The following is a 21481-nucleotide window of genomic DNA, read 5'->3' as shown; positions in this document are numbered from 1 at the left end:
ACTCCGTATTTTTAGGTAAGTCCCAAGCGGTTACGCTGAGGACGCTTGATATTCACCCCCTTTATAGAGGATCTGAGGCCTATCCCTCTTTTCTACCACGCTTGCGCCTTTTCGCATCTCGAGTCCCAACACCCAAAACCCAAGCTTAAGCACTTCGGATCTTCAATCATGTTCGGATCCAACCTTCAAGGCCGGTGGATGGCCTCCTTTGTCATAGAGGAGGACATTGCGAAGCTCAGGGAGGTCAGATATTTGACCACCGACATCAAGCACAGGCTTCCTACTCCAGGGCAGGTCATCCCTACTCCTGAGCCCAACGAGAGCGTCGTATTTGTTTCTCACTTCCTCCGCGGCTTAGGCTTCACCCTTGATCCCTTTGTGAGAGGGCCCATGTTCTATTACGGGCTAGATTTTCATGATCTAGCTCCGGACGCCATCCTTCACATCTCATCGTTCATCATCGTGTGCGAAGCCTTTCTTCACGTCACCCCCGCACTTCGACTTATGGCTCAAGACCATCAATGTGAAGCCGAAAATGATTGAGGGGCGACACGCGAAGTGCAGAGGTGCTGTAATAAGCAGGAATGCTGACACCCCATGGCCAGAGGGCTCCTTCCCGGAGGTGTCCGATCTATGGCAGCGGAGGTGGTTTTACGTCACGGCTCCCAGAGGCACAAAGTGCGTGGCTGCCCCCAACTTCCGCTCGGGCCCTCCACCTCAACTAGCGTCATGGGCCAATGTGGGACTGGATTGGGGGCCTGCGAATGATGTACCAACATTGCAGAGCCGCATTTGGGAGCTTCTTGAGAGGGACATTAGCCTTGTCAGCGTAATTCAGGTAATGCTAGTCCGACGGATCTTGCCATGCAAACGCCGGCCTCTCCGGATGTGGGAATTCAATCCGGAAGGTCCGCGGACTATTCTACACTTCTTCGGCATGACGCTCAAAGGGATGTGTAAGTTATTCTTCGGACCACAAGTAAAGTGTCTGGACACCACCGAGGATGCGGGGCTGAGCTACAACCGCCCAGATACTCGAGTAAGTAACCCAGAAATCGATCAGTTTGTTTATATTTATCATAACATTATTCTGAAAACCATCCACGGCCAGGATGGCTCAGCAAGGCGGAGAGAATCAGGTGTCCGGCGCCACTTCCCGAAGGCTCACCTAGTCCTGCCATAGCCATGATGCTTAGTCGCGTGCTAAGTCAAATGCCTTCGAGGAAAGACGAAGGGAAGAACAGAGAAGCAGAACTTCACACATTGCACATCCAAACCGAGGGAATTGCTACCTCCACAAAGGAGGATAGTCGGGGAGGGGAATCTAAGGTCTCCTCCCCTCGCGGGAAGAAAAGGGCCGCCTCCGAAGACTTGGAGGCGGAGGTGCCCAAACAAGGGAAGAAAACTTCACCAGGGACCCTGCCCCAAAGGGCGTCCTCACCGTGCCATGCCCGCAAATGGGCCAGCCCTCAGCTGAGCTGTAAGTTAATCGTAAATACAAAGCTACTGCTTCCTCCTCCGAGAACAATAACCAGGATCCATTCTTTGCAGTTTGGCTAGCAGCTCTTCTTGACAGAGTTCGTCTTCGGGGGATCTCCTTCTGGAGATGATGGCGAGTGAAACCCCACCAACCTCTCTGCCTCATGGGGCGGCGACCCCGAGGTGTCATCATGAAGTAGTCCAGATTTGCCTAGGCCAGAACTAATACTTCGGCCGCCCTGAGCCCGGAGCGTTCGGCTCCCACGGGGGGTGATAAGAAGGGTCCCGCACAGTTCGGCGACCGGCCGGACACGCTGACGGGCCTTCTAGAGCGAGCTGCTCTCTCGGAGGATCACCATTCATTAATGAGCACTCTGCTTGGGAAGGTTTCATCTGCCACAAGCGGGCTGCATGAAGCTTTTATGAGCCTGCTCAAAGGCTTTGAGGATGAAATACGTAATATTGTGATTATGGCGCACGTGCTAGGTGTGCTCCATGTGGATAGTAGCCCCTGAGACTCTGGTTGCCAGCCCTAGGCGGCAAACGGAGGATCACATTATTGAATAATGATCGCATTGTATTCATACGCAGGTGGCTAAGGATCTGGCAGCCGACCGGTTCGTTGAAGTCGCCGAACTCAGGAGGCCGATTGGAGTTGTGGATGTCGATATCACACTTGTGAACGAGTGGCTTAACAAGTCGCAAAGTATGTGCTCTGCTTTCCTTATTGCTTATAGGAAATTTTAAGAGGAGTATAATGTTAATGTAATATGCTTGGGCTGTAGGCGGAGCTGCTGCCGTGGAGGACCTATGGGCGGAACTTGCCCTGGCCAAGGAACAAGCCAGGGCTAGCAATGCGGCTGTCCTAAAGGCAGCCGAAGAGTTGAGAGCCGAACAGGCTGCTCATTGCTGAAGCGAAGATAAAAGAGCTGAAATGGTTGTGGAGCTGAGAAATGCCGCCAACCGGTATGACATCCTTGAAAAAGAGAATCAGGCTAATTCAGCTGACCTGAAGAAGGCCCTTGATGCGGCCAAGGAGACGCGTTCCGAAATTAGGGATGCACAGGAGGAGCTTCGACAGGCAGGAGAAATCGCGGCTGGAAACCCCTATTTGTTGCGGATGAAGTTCTTAGAACCCAAGTACGCTCCTCTGGATCGGTGCTGGAGCCCTGCAGACGCGTATGCAGATCTGGCGAAGAGTATGACTGATGCGGCCAAGTTTTTCGAGGATAAAAAAGATAATGAAGTGGAAAAGCTGTTTTGGTCGCAATTCAGTGCTCCAACGCACCCATTGCCATTGAGTGAGAGGATGGCTGCTGTGGCCGAGCTCCATAGGTTGTCCGATCTTGCAATGAGGTCTATAATAGACCATCTATGGCCGAAGGAGACGAAGCCGGACAGTTATTTTGGTTTAGTGCAACAATTCCTTGGTGCCATGTCGCGAATCGATGCCATGAAAAGGTCAGCGTGCATAGAGGGTGCACGGATGGCTCTTGCCCGCGTTAAAGCATATTGGACAGATATGGAGGCCACCATCATTGTGACCCAGAATCTGGCGGGATGCTAGGATCCGGCCGAGCACTACTTGGAGCAGGTAACAGAAGGTGCTCGTTTAATAGAGGCTCAGTGCTCGAAGAATGTCATGTTCGAGTGACAAATCGTTTTATTGTAAAACAATTTTATTTTAATTATGGAGGCTATGTTTATACTTTTTGCCCGAAAGTGTTATTGTGCCTCTTGTGCGGCCGTTTGATGTATGTATATAATCTGAAAGTTAGCAGTCGTTGGCTTCAGCCCCCACGCATACAATGCAGGGGTGTTCGCGAGAATATGCGTAATCACACTTGATCCAACATCTTGGTCCGTTAAGGAGGTGATCGCACGTCGAACTAGGCAATCGGACTATATAGCTTTAACACTTTCACTTAGCCATAGGAGTTTGACGGTGGGGCTACTATGTAGCCCCTGGCACTTTTGCGTGCATCCGAATATGGGCACGTGTGTACATGACCGGGAAACGGTCCTTCGTTAATGCGGAGGAATCCTAAGGATTCCGATGAGTCCTCGAGTGGTTGACTAGTCTCTCGCTATATCATGACAGTCAGTTTTCAGCTTTCTCTACTGAGGTGCTCCTCCGGAATAACCAGGGCACAATCGCAGTAGTTCTCCTTTGGCTACCTTAGCCGATAAGAACGGAACATAAGGCGGCAAACCCAGGAGCCGGGCAAACCCGACATTTGACCAAAGACATGATTCAGAGCTGATGCATATAAGGCCAAACTCGCGATGCCGAACACTCCCGAAGGTATTCGGACTTTAGGACATATACTGGGATGAAGAACGCCCGTTATTATGAACCCTGTATTTCCAGGTACGTGCATTAGTCTGTCGTGGCGAAATGCCAATAACGGCAGTATCCCCTGTGGGTGTAGTACCCATGGGATGTGTAAGCAACAAGAGATAATAAAGAAGGATTACACAGGGGCTTAATCTAAAGAGAAACCTTTGAGCGGGGCCCTGCTGCACGTCTGCACTTTTGTCTCCGTTGTGCCGTGTCCTGGGAGGGTATCGCACGGATGGTGTCTGAAAAAAGGAAAACTCATGTAGAAGAGTATGACGTCAGCGTGCAAAGAGTTGGCTATCATCGATGGATAGTAGAAGTGTAAGACATTGGCATGTTAATAAGGTCAAGCCAAGAGTTGGGCTTTATTAAATATCCATAGCCCCTGGTGTCCTCTATGGGATTACATTTATGGCGCCCAGGTCAGGTTTATCTGGGCTGCCGGACTTGTCTAACCGTGTCTGTGGTCTTAACGACCAATCATGCATTCTGATATTAGAGGCCGCTTAGAGTTCGGCTGCTAGAGCCGTCGCATACTCTTCCGCGCGTAAGGAACGCTTTGTATTTTTGTTAACGATGATGGCGCCATGTGGACCGGGCATCTTGAGTTTAAGGTAGGCGTAGTGCGGTACTGCGTTGAAGCGGGCGAAGGCTGTTCTCCCGAGCAATGCATGATAACCACTTTGGAGGGGGGCGATGGTGAAGAGTAGTTCTTCGCTTCTGAAGTTACCTGGGGAACCGAATGTCACCTCTAGTATGAGGGAACCCCTACAGCGGGCTTCAACGCCTGGTATCACCCCTTCAAAGGTGGTGTTGCTTTAGCTGATTCTGGATGGGTCTATCCCCATCCTGCGGACAGTGTCCTGGTATATTAGATTAAGACTACGTTCGCGCCTTCTCTTGGGTATGTGAGCCACGTGGATCATGTTTACTGTTTTTACCTCTGGGTGGGAATTTTTTCTGTCCCCCAGTGTTCGGTTGGCGAGGCTCATCCTCGTCTTCACTTGGTGTTTCCCTTCCCTTGTGTTCGGCATTTAATTTGTCAGCCTGCTTAAAGACCCAACATTCTCTGTGAGTGTGGTTCGCGGGTTTTTCGGTGGTGCCATGAATTTGCACAGTCTGTCCAGGACTTTGTTCAGGCCGGACGGTCCCTCTTTGCTGCCTTTAAATGGCTTCTTTTGTTGACCGGGTCGAGAGCCCCTGAATCCGGCGTTGACCGTTGTGTTGTCTGGACTTTCTGCCTTGTTTTGACGTTTGTTTTTATTGCGCTGTGGCTTCCTGTTGCCATCCCTGATTCCGGATGTGTCTGGGTCACTGGTGCCTCTACGGGCCAACCAGCTGTCTTCACCCGTGCAAAACCGGGTCATAAGGCTTGTTAAGGCTGCCATTGTCCTCGGCTTTTCTTGGCCGAGGCCGCTAGGGCTTCGGCATCCGGACAATCGACAATTTGATTCTTCTTAGTGAGGAACCTATTCCAAAGCTTGCGGGCGGACACTCTGGGCTATTGAATTATGTGACTTAAATCGTCAGCGTCCGGAGGTCGGACATAGGTTCCTTCAAAATTGGCCCTGGCATCCTCAAGTTCCTCCCAACATCCGATTGAGTTTTCGGGGAGGCTTTTCAATTAGTGTCGAGCTAGTCCCTTCAACTTGAGGGGAAGGTATTTAATGGCATGGAGGTCGTCCCGACGAGCCATGTGGATGTGAAGGATAAAATCCTCAATCCAGACCCCGGGGTCTGTCGTTCCGTCAAATGCCTCTATGTTCACGGGTTTGAAACCCTGTGGAAATTCGTGGTCTAGTACCTCTTCGGTGAAGCACAGAGGGTGACTGGCCCCTATGTATCTGGACATGTTGTGGCATGTTGTCGACTGTTGTTGTGTCCGGTGATGATTCCGAACTGGAACTCGATCAGTCTGATCGTTTTGGTGACCGTAATCCTGCAACGGAGCGTGTCCTCTAGATCCATAGATGGACCTGGTCGCGCCGGCCTTTTTATCCAGGAGCTCACGTAAATCATGTGCGGCGTCAGTAGCTGCTCTATTGCGGTTATGAAGTGGTTGGTCCGGCCTACTGGCCGTATTGTTCTTCAGTGGAACGGCCTCATCGTCGAATTCTGGCAGCAGCTTGCGCTTTGAATAGCTCTTTGTGTGGCAATCATCGTCGTATTTTTCTTCAGTGTCTAGCACTTTATTCCATCTGCGATTGAGCGTTTCCTGTGCGGCCTAAAGCCTTTGCTTCTGCTTCTTTAGACTTCTCGCAGTGGCCATAAGCCTTCTGTGGAGGTTATCTCGTTCCAAACGTGTTTCCGGGATGATGAATGCGTCGTCGTCCGGACTGTGCTCTTGTCCCGGGGCAGTTTGATGAGTTCGGCCCTCGGAATCACTGTGATCGGGCGTCTGCTCCGGGCTGTGTTCGGCGTGACGTGGCTCATCCTGCTCCATCGCTGGGTCCATATGGTCGTTGTTGCCTTCGGAGTTGACTGGTGTGTCAATCTTTCCAGAGCTGTTATCGCTGTTTTTACTGTGGCTGGACTTAGAGCGGCGTCTGCGTCGTCGTTTTGGCTTTTGTCCAGGGGGTTTATCCTCCGTTTTGTCGCCATCATCCTCCTTAGGCGTGTCCACCATGTATATATCATATGATGAGGTCGCAGTCCAGCGCCCCGTGGGCGGTGGTTCAGAATCGTCCCGTGCGCCAACATATGTATCATTGGTGTGATCGGAGTCGAAGTCAAGCATGTCTGTTACGTCGTCGACAGTGGCTATGAAGTGGGTGGTGGGTGGGGAACGAATTTCTTTGTCGCCTTCTTCCCCCTCAAGCCGAACATAGTTCGGCCAAGCATCCACTGACAAAGAGAGAGACCTTAATGAATTCAGCATGTCGCCAAAGGGCGAGTGCTGGAAGATATCCGCAGCGGTGAACTCCATTACCGGAGCCCAACCGGATTCGGCGGGCTCGGGGGTGCGCGGACTAGAACCTACAGCCAGACACGAGTCCGGGGGTCCGGTGTCACAGGCTTCCTTGGGGGTGAAGCCGGTCCTCGGCTCTACCGCCGATGACTGTGCGGCCTCCGGGGCGGGGTCCATCCACCCGTCCTCGGACGACACGATCTGCCCTGGATTTAGGTCCGGAGCTCTTGCAGGTGCGATATCTCGAGTATTGCCCGACAGCAGGTCTAAGCCGTGCTCGTCGTGACTGTTCGGCGCTCCTGGCATAGGCCCGAATCCGTCGAAGATCAAGTCTCGGCGGATATTGGCCGTGTAGTTCAAGTTTTCGAACCTGACCTGATGGCCAGGGGCGTAGCTATCGACCTGCTCCAGACGGCCAAGCGAATTGGCTTGCAGTGCGAAGCTGCCGAACACGAAGATCTGTCCGGGGAGAAAAGTCTCACCCTGGACCGCGTTGTTGTTGATGATTAAAGGAGCCATCGAGCCTCGCAGCAACGACACAGTGGAACTCTCATGAAAGCACCAATGTCGGTGTCAAAACCGGCGGATCTCGGGTAGGGGGTCCCGATCTATGTGTCTAAGGCTAATGGTAACAGGAGGCAAGGGACACGATGTTTTACCCAGGTTTAGGCCCTCTCGATGGAGGTAAAACCCTACTTCCTTCTTGATTGATCTTGATGATATGAGTATTACAAGAGTTGATCTACCACGAGATCATAGAGGCTAAACCCTAGAAGCTAGCCTATGATGATTATGATTCTCCCTATACGGATCAAACCCTCTGGTTTATATAGACACCGGAGGGGGCTAGGGTTTACACAGAGTCCGTTACAAAGAAGGAAATCTAATATCCGGATCACCAAGCTTGTCTTCCACGCAAAGGAGAGTCCCATCCGGACACGGGACGAAGTCTTGAGTCTTGTATCTTCACGGTCCAATAGTCCAGCCAAAGTATATAGTCTGGCCGTCCGGATACCCCCTAATCCAGGACTCCCTCACCCGGGCCCGTGCGTACCTCAGCCACCGTTGGGTCATCCGGATTGCCAGGATGAGACCAAGGGGTGAGGGGTTACTTGGCCAGTTATACTCCTGAGACGCGATGCTCAGGAGTCCCCCTTGATGTACGAACAGACCATCATACCTTTCCTCGCTGGGCTCTCGCTTGGGAGGGGCACGCGAAGACCAGGTCCGTGGGACCTAGCAGGGTGGCATACGCCAGGCATGACCTGAGTGTAGCCCCCGTGCCCAGCCCCCTCGCGCTACTCTCCTGAGGGAAAGCAGCGCGGTGAGGCTAAGCACTAAGCCCAGAGGCTCCCTGAGGTTGCTGCGGCCGCGAGGCCAACCTCAGTTGTTTATCACCAGCGCGGAGCATGGCGCTTACACTCCTGCACGGGCATAGCCGCTCCTCGGTAGTGTCGACTGCCAGCGCGGAGCATGGTGCTTCCACTGGTACGTGGGTGAGGGCTCCCTCTGAGGAGAACCCCCGGGGCATGTACAGCCCCGCCCTGACACGTGGCTTGCACGGGCTAGAGGAGGTACGTATGGGCACTCATGAGCCAGCGCGGGACTCACGAGGCCCTACCTCAAGGAGGGTTGCGCATGAATTTGATTAGGAACACTTGTGGCAGTCCTGCAAGATGGTTAGGCACCCTGTGCCGAGTGAATCTCCTGAGGTTATTGCATGAGAAGGCCAGACACCAACGACCCCAGGAGGTGTCGTGAACGGGGCGGCCCGCCAGACAGAGCTCAGCCGTTGGGTTTATCGACGCTGTAGGGACGAACTCGAGCACAGACGTCGTGCCCACTCTTCTCATGCAAAAGGTCCTGAAGAAAGACAACCAGCGCGTGGCTCCCGTGGTGACGAGGCACTGGGTCGCGCGCCCTCATTCATCCGCCCGCGATTAGCTAACACGAGAACAAGGAGCAGAGGCCATGGGAGGTGACGTACATGGGAGCTGGCCCATGAGCCAGAGCTCAGCTTAGCTTTGGGTTCAATCTTTCTTGCAATGGGAGAAGTGCTTAGCTTTGGGTTCAATCTTGCGGTGTCCTTTCCTAGTGATAGCAGGGGCAGCAAGGCATGTATTGTATTGTTGCCATCGAGGATAAAAATATGGGATTTATATCATATTGCTTGAGTTTATCCCTCTACATCATGTCATCTTGCTTAATGCGTTAGTCTGTTCTTATGAACTTAATACTCTAGATGTAGGCAGGAGTCAGTCGATGTGTGGAGTAATAGTAGTAGATGCAGGCAGGAGTCGGTCTACTTGTTGCGAACGTGATGCCTATTGATACGTCTCCAACGTATCTATAATTTTTTATTGTTCCATGCTATTATATTACCTGTTTTGGATGTTTACGGGCTTTACTAAGCACTTTTATATTATTTTTGGGACTAACCTATTAACCAGAGGCCCGGTCCAAGTTGTTGTTTTTTGCCTATTTCAGTGTTTCACAGAAAAGGAATATCAAATGGAGTCCAAATGGAATGAAACCTCCGGGAGAGTTATTTTTGGAACGGAAGTAATCCAGGAGACTTGGAGTAGACGTCAGGGAAGCAACGAGGCGGCCACGAGGGTCCAAAGCGCACCCTACCCCCTGGGCACGCCCCCACCCTCATGGGCCCCTTGTGGCTCCCCTGACTGACTTCTTTCGCCTATATATATCCATATACCCCGAAAACATCTAGGAGCACAATAGATCGGGAGTTCCGCCGCCGCAAGCCTTTGTAGCCACCAAAAACCAATCGAGACACTGTTCCAGCATCCTGCCGGAGGGGGATCCCTCACCGGTGGCCATCTTCATCATCTCGGCGCTCTCCATGACGAGGAGGGAGTAGTTCACCCTCGGGGCTGAGGGTATGTACCAGTAGCTATGTGTTTGATCTCTCTCTCTCTCGTGTTCTTGATTTGGCACGATCTTGATGTATCGCGAGCTTTGCTATTATAGTTGGATCTTATGATGTTTCTCCCCGTCTACTCTCTTATAATGTATTGAGTTTTCTCTTTGAAGTTATCTTATCTGATTGAGTCTTTAAGGATTTGAGAACACTTGATGTATGTCTGATGCGTCTCCAACGTATCTATAATTTTTTGATTGCTCCATGCTACTTTATCTACTGTTTTAGACTATATTGGGCTTTATTTTCCACTTTTATATTATTTTTGGGACTAACCTATTAACCGGAGGCCCAACCCAGAATTGTTGTTTTTGGCCTATTTCAGTATTTTGAGGAAACGAAATATCAAACGGAGTCCAAACGGAATGAAACCTTCGGGAACGTGATTTTCTCATCAGATAAGATCCAGGAGACTTGGACCCTCCGTCAAGAAAGCCACGAGGCGGTCACGAGGGTGGAGGGCGCGCCCTCCCCCTGGGCGCGCCACCCTGCCTCGTGGGCCCCTCGAAGCTCCACCGACGTACTCCTTCCTCCTATATATACCTACGTATCCCCAATAGACCAGGGACGGAGCCAAAAACCTAATTCCACCGCCACAACCTTCTGTATCCACGAGATCCCATCTTGGGGCCTGTTCCGGAGCTCCACCGGAGGGGGCATCCACCACGGAGGGCTTCTACATCATCACCATAGCCCCTCCGATGAAGTGTGAGTAGTTTACTTCAGACCTTCGGGTCCATAGCTAGTAGCTAGATGGCTTTTTCTCTCTTTTTGGATCTCAATACAATGTTCTCCCCCTCTCTCGTGGAGATCTATTCGATGTAATCTTCTTTTTGCGGTGTGTTTGTTGAGATCGATGAATTGTGGGTTTATGATCCAGTATTATCTATGGAAAATGTTTGATTCTTCTCTGAATTCTTTTATGTATGATTGAGTTATCGTTGCAAGTCTCTTCGAATTATCCGTTTGGTTTGGCCAACTAGATTGGTAGTTCTTGCAATGGGAGAAGTGCATGGCTTTGGGTTCAATCTTGCGGTGTCCTTACTCAGTGACAGAAGGAGTTGCAAGGCACGTATTGTATTGTTGCCATCGAGGATAACAAGATGGGGTTTTTATCATATTGCATGAATTTATCCCTCTACATCATGTCATCTTGCTTAAGGCGTTACTCTGTTTTTTAACTTAATACTCTAGATGCATGCTAGATAGCGGTCGATGAGTGGAGTAATAGTAGTAGATGCAGAATCGTTTCGATCTACTTGTCATGGACGTGATGCCTATATACATGATCATTGCCTATATATACTCATAACTATGCTCAATTCTGTCAATTGCTCAACAGTAATTTGTTCACCCACCGTAGAATACTTATGCTCTTGAGAGAAGCCACTAGTGAAACCTATGGCCCCGGGTCTATTCTCATCATATCAATCTATATCACTTTATTTACTTGCTTTGTTTTTACTTTGCCTTTACTTTTTACCTTGCATCTATCTATCAAAAATACCAAAAATATTATCTCTATCAGATCTCACTCTCGTAAGTAACTGTGAAGGGATTGACAACCCCTAAGCGTTGGTTGCGAGTTGCTATCGTTTTGTGTAGGTACGAGGGACTTGCGCGTGACCTCCTACTGGATTGATACCTTGGTTCTCAAAAACTGAGGGAATCACTTACGCTACTATGCTGCATCACCCCCTCCTCTTCCGGGAGAACCAACGCTGGCTCAAGACGTAGCAAGAAGGATTTCTGGTGCCGTTGCCGGGGCGGCTTACGCAAAAGTCAACATACCAAGTACCCATCAAAATCCCTATCTCTCGCATTACATTATTTTCCATTTGCCTCTCGTTTTACTCTCCCCCACTTCACCCTTGCCATTTTATTCGCCCTTCTTCCGTTCGATCTTATGTTTGCTTGTACCTTCTTTTTGCTTGCATCTTCGCTTGCTAAAAGTTTATGGATCCTCATCCACTTGCTAATCTCTTTAAGAGATCCAATTATGTTGAACCTATTGCTAGTGAGTTGAGTTTGTCTCATACACTTCACCTTTTTAATATCTTTCGTGAGTATGATGGAAAGGATAACTGTGCTCAAGTGCTTGAAGAAGAAATCTATAGAATGTTTGGTACTAAATTTTTGAATGATGAGCATGATTGCAATGTTGTTAGTATGAATTCCTTGAACATCCATGATGCAAATGATATGCATGAATCTATTGATAATGATGATTCCGATGATTTGATTGAAATATCCCTTGATGAACATGATGCTTGCTATTCTTGTGGCCATGATGCCAATATTTATGAAGATGAATTTGCTATAGTTCCTTATGTTAAACATGAGATCGTTGCTATTGCACCCATACTTGGTAGTTCCTTCGATGAAAAGCATGATTGCAATGATTTTACTATAAATTCTCTTGATGTCAATTGTGCTAATAATATTCAAAACCCTAAGCTTGGGGATGTTAGTTTTGCTATGTCTACTACTTGTTGCAATGATCACGATTGGGGTGATTCTTCTTATGATCTTGAAAATTTATTTAATCCCCATGATGAATATGAGATTGATAATATTGTTCGCAATAATATTGAAAGTGGGTTTGGAAGAGTGTCAATTTAGATCCCACATATTTGGAGAATGTTCAATCTTATGGTATTTTTGATAAAAGTGGGTTTGGAGAGGTCATGACTTTAGTTAATGTTAATCCCACTATCTTGGAAGAGTGTCAACTTTGCATGCATGTGGATCGTGTTGAGAATATATTGTGTGATAGCTATTTTCTTGAATTTGCTTATGATCCTACATGTAATTATTATGAGAGAGGAAAATATGGTTGTAGAAGTTTTCATGTTACTAAATTACCTCTTGTTATGTTGAGATTGCTATTGTTTCTTTCCGCGTCCTTGCATATGCTAGTTTTTGCTTGCCTTGATAATTTGTTTGCCTATAAGATGCCTATGCATAGGAAGTATGCTAGACTTAAGTGTGTTTGTCACATGTTTTATGATGCTCTCTTTGTGCTTCAATTCCTATCTTTCATGTGAGCATCATCATAATCTCAATGCCTAGCTAGGGGCGTTAAACGATAGCGCTTGTTGGGAGGCAACCCAACTTTATTTTGTGTTTTTTGTTTTTGGTTCTGTTTAGGAATAAATAATCCATCTACCTTCTGTTCGGATGTGGTTTTATGTTTGTGCCAAGTAAGACCTATAGGATAACCTACGATAATAGTTTATTTGATTCTGCTGAAAAACAGAAACTTTGCACGCACGAATTTAGTTATGATAAATCACAGGAACGTGATTTTGCGTTGAATCGTTTTCCTGCTTATCAATAAACAAATTGTCCAGGACTTCCTATTTTGGTAGAATTTTTAGAGTTCCACAAGTTTGCGTTAGTTACAGATTACTACAGACTGTTCTGTTTTTGACAGATTCTGTTTTTCGTGTGTTGTTTGCTTATTTTGATGAATCTATGGCTAGTAAATTAGTTTATAAACCATAGAGAAGTTGGAATACAGTAGGTTTAACACCAATATAAATAAATAATGAGTTCATTACAGTACCTTGAAGTAGTCTTTTGTTTTCTTTCTCTAACGGAGCTCACGAGATTTCTGTTGAGTTTTGTGTTGTGAAGTTTTCAAGTTTTGGGTGAATTCTTTTTATGGATTATGGAACAAGGAGTGGCAAGAGCTTAAGCTTGGGGATGCCCATGGCATCCCCAATATAATCCAAGGACACCAAAAAGTCAAAGCTTGGGGATGCCCCGGAAGGCATCCCCTCTTTCGTCCACTTCCATCGGTAATTTACTTGAAGCTATATTTTTATTCACCACATGATATGTGTTTTGCTTGCAGCGTCTTGTATTATTTGTGTCTTTTCTTGTTAGTTTACCACAGTCATCCTTGCTGTACACACCTTTTGAGAGAGCCATATATGAATTGAAATTTGTTAGAATACTCTATGTGCTTCACTTATATCTTTTGAGCTTGATAGTTTTGCTCATAGTGCTTCACTTATATCTTTAGAGCGTGATAATTTTTGCTCTAGTGCTTCACTTAGATCTTTTAGAGCACGGTGGTGGATTTGTTTTAAAGAAACTTGATCTCTCATGCTTCACTTAGATTATTCTGAGAGTCGTTAATAGCATGGTAATTTGCTTAATGTTAATATACTTGGTATTCAAGATATGTGAAACTTTCTTTTAAGTGGGTTGAATACTAAGATAAGTTTGACGCTTGATAATTGTTTTGAGATATGGAGGTAATAATATCAAAGTCGTGCTAGTTAAGTAGTTGTGAATTTGAGAAATACTTGTGTTGAAGTTAGCAAATCCCGTAGCATGCACGTATTGTTAAAACTGTGTAACAAATTTGAAACATGAAGTGTACCTGGCTTGTGCATCCTTATGAGTGGCGGTCGGGGACGAGCGATGGTCTTTTCCTACCAATCTATCCCCCTAGGAGCATGCGCGTAGTACTTGAATTTTTGATGACTTCTAAATTTTTGCAATAAGTATATGAGTTCTTTTGACTAATGTTGAGTCCATGGATTATACGCACTTTCACCTTTCCGCCATTGCTAGCCTCTTCGGTACCGTGCATTGCCCTTTCTCACATTGAGAGTTGGAGCAAACTTCGCTGGTGCTTCCAAACCCCGTGATATGATACGCTCTTTCACACATAAACCTCCTTATATCTTCCTCAAAACAGCCAACATACCTACATATCATGGCATTTCCATAGCCATTCCGAGATATATTGCCATGCAACTTCCACCACCATCATCATCATCATGACATACATTACTTTTGTCATATTGCCATTGCATGATCTTGTAGTTGACATCGTATTTGTGGCAAAGACACCATGCATTATTTTTCATACATGTCACTCTTGATTCATTGCACCATCCCGGTACACCGCCAGAGGCATTCACATAGAGTCATACTATGTTCTAGTATCAAGTTGTAATCATTATGTTGTAATCAATGGAAGTGTGATGATCATCATTATTAGAGCATTGCCCAATCAAAAAAAAGGACAAAAAGAAAAAAGAAGAAAGGCCCAAAAAAGGGCAATGCTACTATCTCTTTTTCCACACTTGTGCTTCAAAGTAGCACCTTGTTTTTCATGTAGTGAGTCTCATATATTGTGCTTCAAAGTAGCACCATGATTTTCATATAGTGAGTCTCATAAGTTGTCTTTTTATACTAGTGGGAATTTTTCATTATAGAACTTGGCTTGTATATTCCAACGATGGGCTTCCTCAAAATGCCCTAGGTCTTCATGAGCAAGCAAGTTGGATGCACACCCACTAGTTTTCTGTTGTTGAGCATTCTTAGCTCTAGTGCATCCGTTGCATGGCAATCCCTACTCCTTGCATTAACATCAATCGATGGGCATCTCCATAGCTCATTGATTAGCCTCGTTCATGTGAGACTTTCTCCTTTTTTTGCCTTCTCCACACAATCCCCATCATCATATTCTATTCCACCCATAGTGCTATATCCATGGCTCACGCTCATGTATTGCGTGAAGGTTGAAAAAGTTTGAGATTATTTAAGTATGAAACAATTGCTTGGCTTGTCATCGGGGGTATAGAAGTTGGGAACATCTTTGTGTGACGAAAATGAAGCATAGCCTAACTATATGATTTTGTAGGGATGAACTTTCTTTTGCCATGTTATTTTGAGAAGACATGATTGCTTTGATTAGTATGCTTGAAGTATTATTATTTTTGTGTCAATATGAACTTTTGTCTTGAATCTTTCGGATCTGAATATTCATACCATGATTAAGAAGATTTACATTGAAATTATGCCAAAGTATCACTCCACATCAAAAATTCTTTTTTATCATTTACCTACTCGAGGACGAGCAGGAATTAAGCTTCGGGATGCTTGATACGTCTCCAACGTATCTATAATTAAGCTCTGGATTGGTACGCAAATTTCTCAGGTTTTCCTAAGTTGGTAGGATTTTTCGAGTTCCAGAAATATACGTTTGGTACATATTACTACAGACTGTTCTGTTTTTGACAGATTCTGTTTTCTATGTGTTGTTTGCTTATTTTGATGAATCTATGAGTAATATCGGAGGGTATGAACCATAGAGAAGTTGGAATACAGTAGATATTACACTAATATGAATTTAGAATGAGTTCATAACAGTACCTAAGTGGTGATTTATTTTCTTATACTAACGGAGCTTATGAGTTTTCTGTTAAGTTTTGTGTTGTGAAGTTTTCAAGTTTTGGGTAAAGATTCGATGGACTATGGAATAGGAGTGGAAAGAGCCTAATCTTGGGGATGCCCAAGGCACCCCAAGATAATATTAAAGGACAACCATGAGCCAAAGCTTGGGTATGCCCTGGATGGCATCCCCTCTTTCGTCTTTGTTCATCGGTAACTTTACTTGGAGCTATATTTTTATTCACCACATGATATGTGTTTTGCTTGGAGCCTCATCTTCTTTTGTTAGTATTTGCTTGCGGTTATTTATAATAATATTTTGCATCTATATTTTCAATAAAAATGTCAAGGATAGCCTTTACCATGCTTATTTTGCAAGTATACATGTTGCTGTTTCAAAACAGAAAGTTTATCGATGTTGCAAAAATTCCCTAGAAAAGTCAGAATATGATAAAATGTTCAAACTTTTTGCATATTGAGCTCTGATAAATCTTATACAGTGTGGTAGACTTTCATAATTTTTGGAGTTAGGGAAGTATGATGAATCTTGTATTCTTTACAGATTGTACTGTTTTGGCAGATTGCTGTTATGTTTGCATTGTTTGCATATGTTTGCTTGTTTAATGATTCTATTTGAGGATAGGAGTATTAAATATGCAGAGGCATTTAGGTTGCAATGTTGAATAATAATTTTAGTGATTTGTTATAGTAGAGAATTATAAGGTTATTGTGTTGATTTATACTAACTTATCTCACGAGTTCTTGTGCAGTTTTGTGTGGATGAAGTTTTTTAGGTGTAGGGAAGCCGTGATATAGAAGGAATTAAGGAGACACAAAAGCTCAAACTTGGGGATGCCCATGGCACCCCAAGATAATATTTCAAGAAGTCTCAAGCATCCAAGCTTGGGGATGCTCCGGTAGGCATCCCACCTTTCTTCTTCAACAATTATCGGTTAGTATCGGTTGAACCTAAGTTTTACTTCTTCACATGATGTGTGTTATCCTTGAAATGTCATTTTGTTTTGTTTTGCTTGCTCCTTGAATAAAATACCAAGATATGAAATTCTTAAATGTTAGAGAGTCTTCACATAGTTGCACAATTATTTGACTACTCATTGATGTTCACTTATATCTTTTGGAGTAGTTTGTCTTTTGCTCTAGTGTTTCACTTATATGTTTTTTAGAGCACGGTGGTGGTTTTATTTTGAAGAAATTAATGAACTCTCTTGCTTCACTTATATTATTTTGAGAGTCTTTTAGAACAGCATGGTAATTTGCTTTGGTTATGAATTTAGTCCTAATATGATGGGCATCCAAGATGAGTATAATAAAAACTTTCATATAAAGTGCATTGAATGCTATGAGAAGTTTGATTCTTTATGATTCTTTTGAGATATGAAGATGGTGATATTAGAGTCATGCTAGTGGAGTAGTTGTGAATTTGAGAGATACTTGTGTTAAAGTTTGTGATTCTCGTAGCATGCACATATGGTGAACCGTTATGTGATTAAGTTGGAGCATGATTTATTTATTGATTGTCTTCCTTATGTGTGGAGGTCGGGATCGCGCGATGGTTAACTCCTACCAACCCTTCCCCTAGGAGCATGCGTGTAGTACTTTGTTTTGATGACTTCTGGATTTTTGCGATAAGTATGTGAGTTCCTTATGACTAATGTTGAGTCCATGGATTATACGCACTCTCACCCTTACACCATTTCTAGCCTCTCTTGTGCCGCACAACTTTCGCTGGTACCATACACCCACCATATACCCTCCTCAAAACAGCCACCATACCTACCTATTATGGCATTTCCATAGCCATTCCGAGATATATTGCCATGCAACTTTCCACCGTTCCGTTTATTATGACATACATCATCATTGTCATATTGCTTTTGCATGATCATGTAGTTGACATCGTATTTTTGGCAAATCCACCATTCATAATTCTTTCATACATGTCAATCTTGATTCATTGCATATCCCGGTACACCGCCGGAGGCATCCACATAGAGTCATATTTTGTTCTAAGTATTGAGTTTTAATTCTTGAGTTGTAAGTAAATAAAAGTGTGATGATCTTCATTATTAGAGCATTGTCCCAAGTGAGGAAAGGATGATGGAGACTATGGTTCCTCCACAAGTCGGGATAAGACTCCGGACTTTATGAAAAATAAAAGAGGCCAAAGAAGCCCAAATAAAAAAGAGAGGCCAAAGAAGCCCACCAAAAAAATGAGAGAAAAATAGAGAAGGGACAGTGTTACTATCCTTTTCCACACTTGTGCTTCAAAGTAGCACCATGATCTTCATGATAGAGAGTCTCCTATATTGTCACTTTCATATACTAGTGGGAATTTTTCATTATAGAACTTGGCTTGTATATTCCAATGATGGGCTTCCTCAAAATGCCTTAGGTCTTCGTGAGCAAGCAAGTTGGATGCACACCCACTTAGTTTCTTTTTGAGCTTTCATACACTTATAGCTCTAGTGCATCCGTGGCAATCCCTACTCACTCACATTGATATCTATTGATGGGCATCTCCATAGCCCGTTAATACGCCTAGTTGATGTGAGACTATCTTCTCCTTTTTGTCTTGTCCACAACCACCATTCTAATCCACCTATAGTGCTATGTCCATGGCTCACGCTCATGTATTGCGTGAAGATTGAAAAAGTTTGAGAATACTAAAGTATGAAACAATTGCTTGGATAAAACCGGGGTTGTGCATGTTTTAAATATTTTGTGTGATGAAGATAGGGCATAGCTAGACTATATGATGTTGTAGGGATAACTTTCTTTGGCCATGTTATTTTGAGAAGACATGATTACTTTGTTAGTATGCTTGAAGCATTATTACTCTTACGTCAATATTAAACTTTTATGTTGAATCATTTGGATCTGAACGTTCATGCCACAATAAAGAGAATTACATTGAGAATTATGCTAGGTAGCATTCCACATCAAAAATTCTGTTTTTATCATTTACCTACTCGAGGACGAGCAGGAATTAAGCTTGGGGATGCTTGATACGTCTCCAACGTATCTATAATTTTTGATTGTTCCATGCTATTATATTACCTGTTTTGGATGTTTATGGGCTATACTAAGCACTTCTATATTATTTTTGGGATTAACCTATTAACCGGAGGCCCAGTCCAAGTTGCTGTTTTTTGCATATTTCAGTGTTTCACAGAAAATGAATATCAAACGGAGTCCAAACGGAATGAAACCTTCGGGAGAGTTATTTTTGGAACGGAAGCAATCCAGGAGACTTGGAGTAGACGTCAGGGAAGCAACAAGGTGTCCACGAGGGTCCAGGGCGCGCCCTACCCCCCTGGGCGTGCCCCCACCCTCGTGGGCCCCTCGTGGCTCCCTTGACCTTCTTCTTTCACCTATATATATCCATACTCCCTGAAAACATCCAGGAGCACACTAGATCGGGAGTTCCACTGCCACAAGCCTCTGTAGCCACCAAAAACTAATCAGGACCCTGTTCCGGCATCCTCCTGGAGGGGGGATCCCTCACCGGTGGCCATCTTCATCATCCCGGCGCTCTCCATGACGAGGAGGGAGTAGTTCACCGTCGGGGCTGAGGGTATGTACCAGTAGCTATGTGTTTGATCTCTCTCTCTCTCTCGTGTTCTTGATTTGGCACGATCTTGATGTATCGCGAGCTTTGCTATTATAGTTGGATCTTATGATGTTTCTCCCCCCTACTCTCTTGTAATGGATTGAGTTTTCCCTTTGAAGTTATCTTATCGGATTTAGTCTTTAAGGATTTGAGAACACTTGATGTATGTCTTCCATGTGCTTATCTATGGTGACAATGGGATATTCACGTGATTTACTTGATGTACGTTTTGGTGATCAACTTGCGGGTTCAGTGACCTTGTGAACTTATGCATAGGGGTTGGCACATGTTTTCATCTTGACTCTTTGGTAGAGACTTTGGGGCACACTTTGAAGTACTTTGTGTTTGTTGAATAGATGAATCTGAGATTGTGTGATGCATATCGTATAATCATGCCCACGGATACTTGAGGTGACATTGGAGTATCTAGGTGACATTAGGGTTTTGGTTGATTTGTATCTTAAGGTGTTATTCTAGTACGATCTCTATGATAGATCGAACGGAAAGAATAGCTTCATATTATTTTACTACGAACTCTTGAATAGATCAATCAGAAAGGGTAACATTAAGGTGGTTTCAGACCCTACAATAATATCTTTGTTTGTTCTCCGCTATTAGTGACTTTGGAGTGACTCTTTGTTGCATGTTGAGAGATAGTTATATGATCCAATTATGTTATATTGTTGAGAGAACTTGCACTAGTGAAAGTATGACCCTTAGGCCTTGTTTCCTAGCATTGCAATACCGTTTGCGCTCACTTTTATCATTTGTTACCTTGCTGTTTTTATAATTTCAGATTACAAAAACCTATATCTACCATCTGTATTGCACTTGTATCACCATCTCTTCGCCGAACTAGTGCACCTATACAATTTACCATTGTATTAGGTGTGTTGGGGACACAAGAGACTCTTTGTTATTTGGTTGCAGGGTTGTTTGAGAGAGACCATCTTCATCCTACGCCTCCCACGGATTGATAAACCTTAGGTCATCCACTTGAGGCAAATTTTCTACTGTCCTACAAACCTCTGCACTTGGAGGCCCAACAACGTCTACAAGAAGAAGGTTGCGTAGTAGACATCAACCTCTTTTCTAGCGCCGTTGCCGGGGAGGTGAGTGCTTGAAGGTATATCTTTAGATCTTGCAATTGAATCTTTTAGTTTCTTGCGTTATCACTAGTTTAAGCTATAAAAGAAAATTACAAAAAAAATGGAATTGAGGGTGCATCATATGCTTCATCTTTTTAATGTCTTCCATGAAAATAAGGATTCCTATAATTGTGCTCAACTGCTAGAGGAAGAATGCACTAGAATGTTTGACACTAAATATTTGAATGATGAGCATGATTGCAATGTTGTTAGTATGAATTCCTTGAATATCCATGATGCTATTGATATGCAAAGCCACAAGCTTTGGGACGCTATGTTTGATGAAGATGATATGTTTAGTCCCCCAAGTTTTGATGAGGAAATTTATTATGATGAAAGCATGCCTCCTATTTATGATGATTATTGTGATGATACGTATGCCATAAAGAATAAACTTGCTTATGTGGAGAGTAGTAAAATTTCTATGCAAGTAGATCATGAAAAGAATGCTTTATGTGCTGGTTATATTGTTGAATTCATTCATGATACTACTGAAAATTATTATGAGGGAGGAATATAGGCTTGTAGGAATTGCAATAATATCAAGTTTCCTCTCTATGTGCTCAAAGTTTTAAAGTTATGCTTGTTTTGCCTTCCTATGCTAGTTTATTATTGTTCCCATAAGTTGTTTGCTCACAAAATCCCTATGCATAGGAAGTGGGTTAGAGTTAAATGTGTTAGTCATATTCTTCATGATGCTCCCGTTATGTTTCAATTCTTATCTTTTGTGTGAGCATCATTGAATTCATCATGCCTAGCTAAAAAGGCATTAAAGAAAATCGCTTGTTGGGAGACAACCCAATATTTTCCCCTACTATTTTTGTGTGTTCACATGATTATG

This window comes from Triticum dicoccoides, chromosome 2B, assembly GCF_002162155.2.
Source record: "Triticum dicoccoides isolate Atlit2015 ecotype Zavitan chromosome 2B, WEW_v2.0, whole genome shotgun sequence".
NCBI lineage: Eukaryota > Viridiplantae > Streptophyta > Magnoliopsida > Poales > Poaceae > Triticum > Triticum dicoccoides.
Note: the sequence above shows the minus strand (reverse complement) of the source record.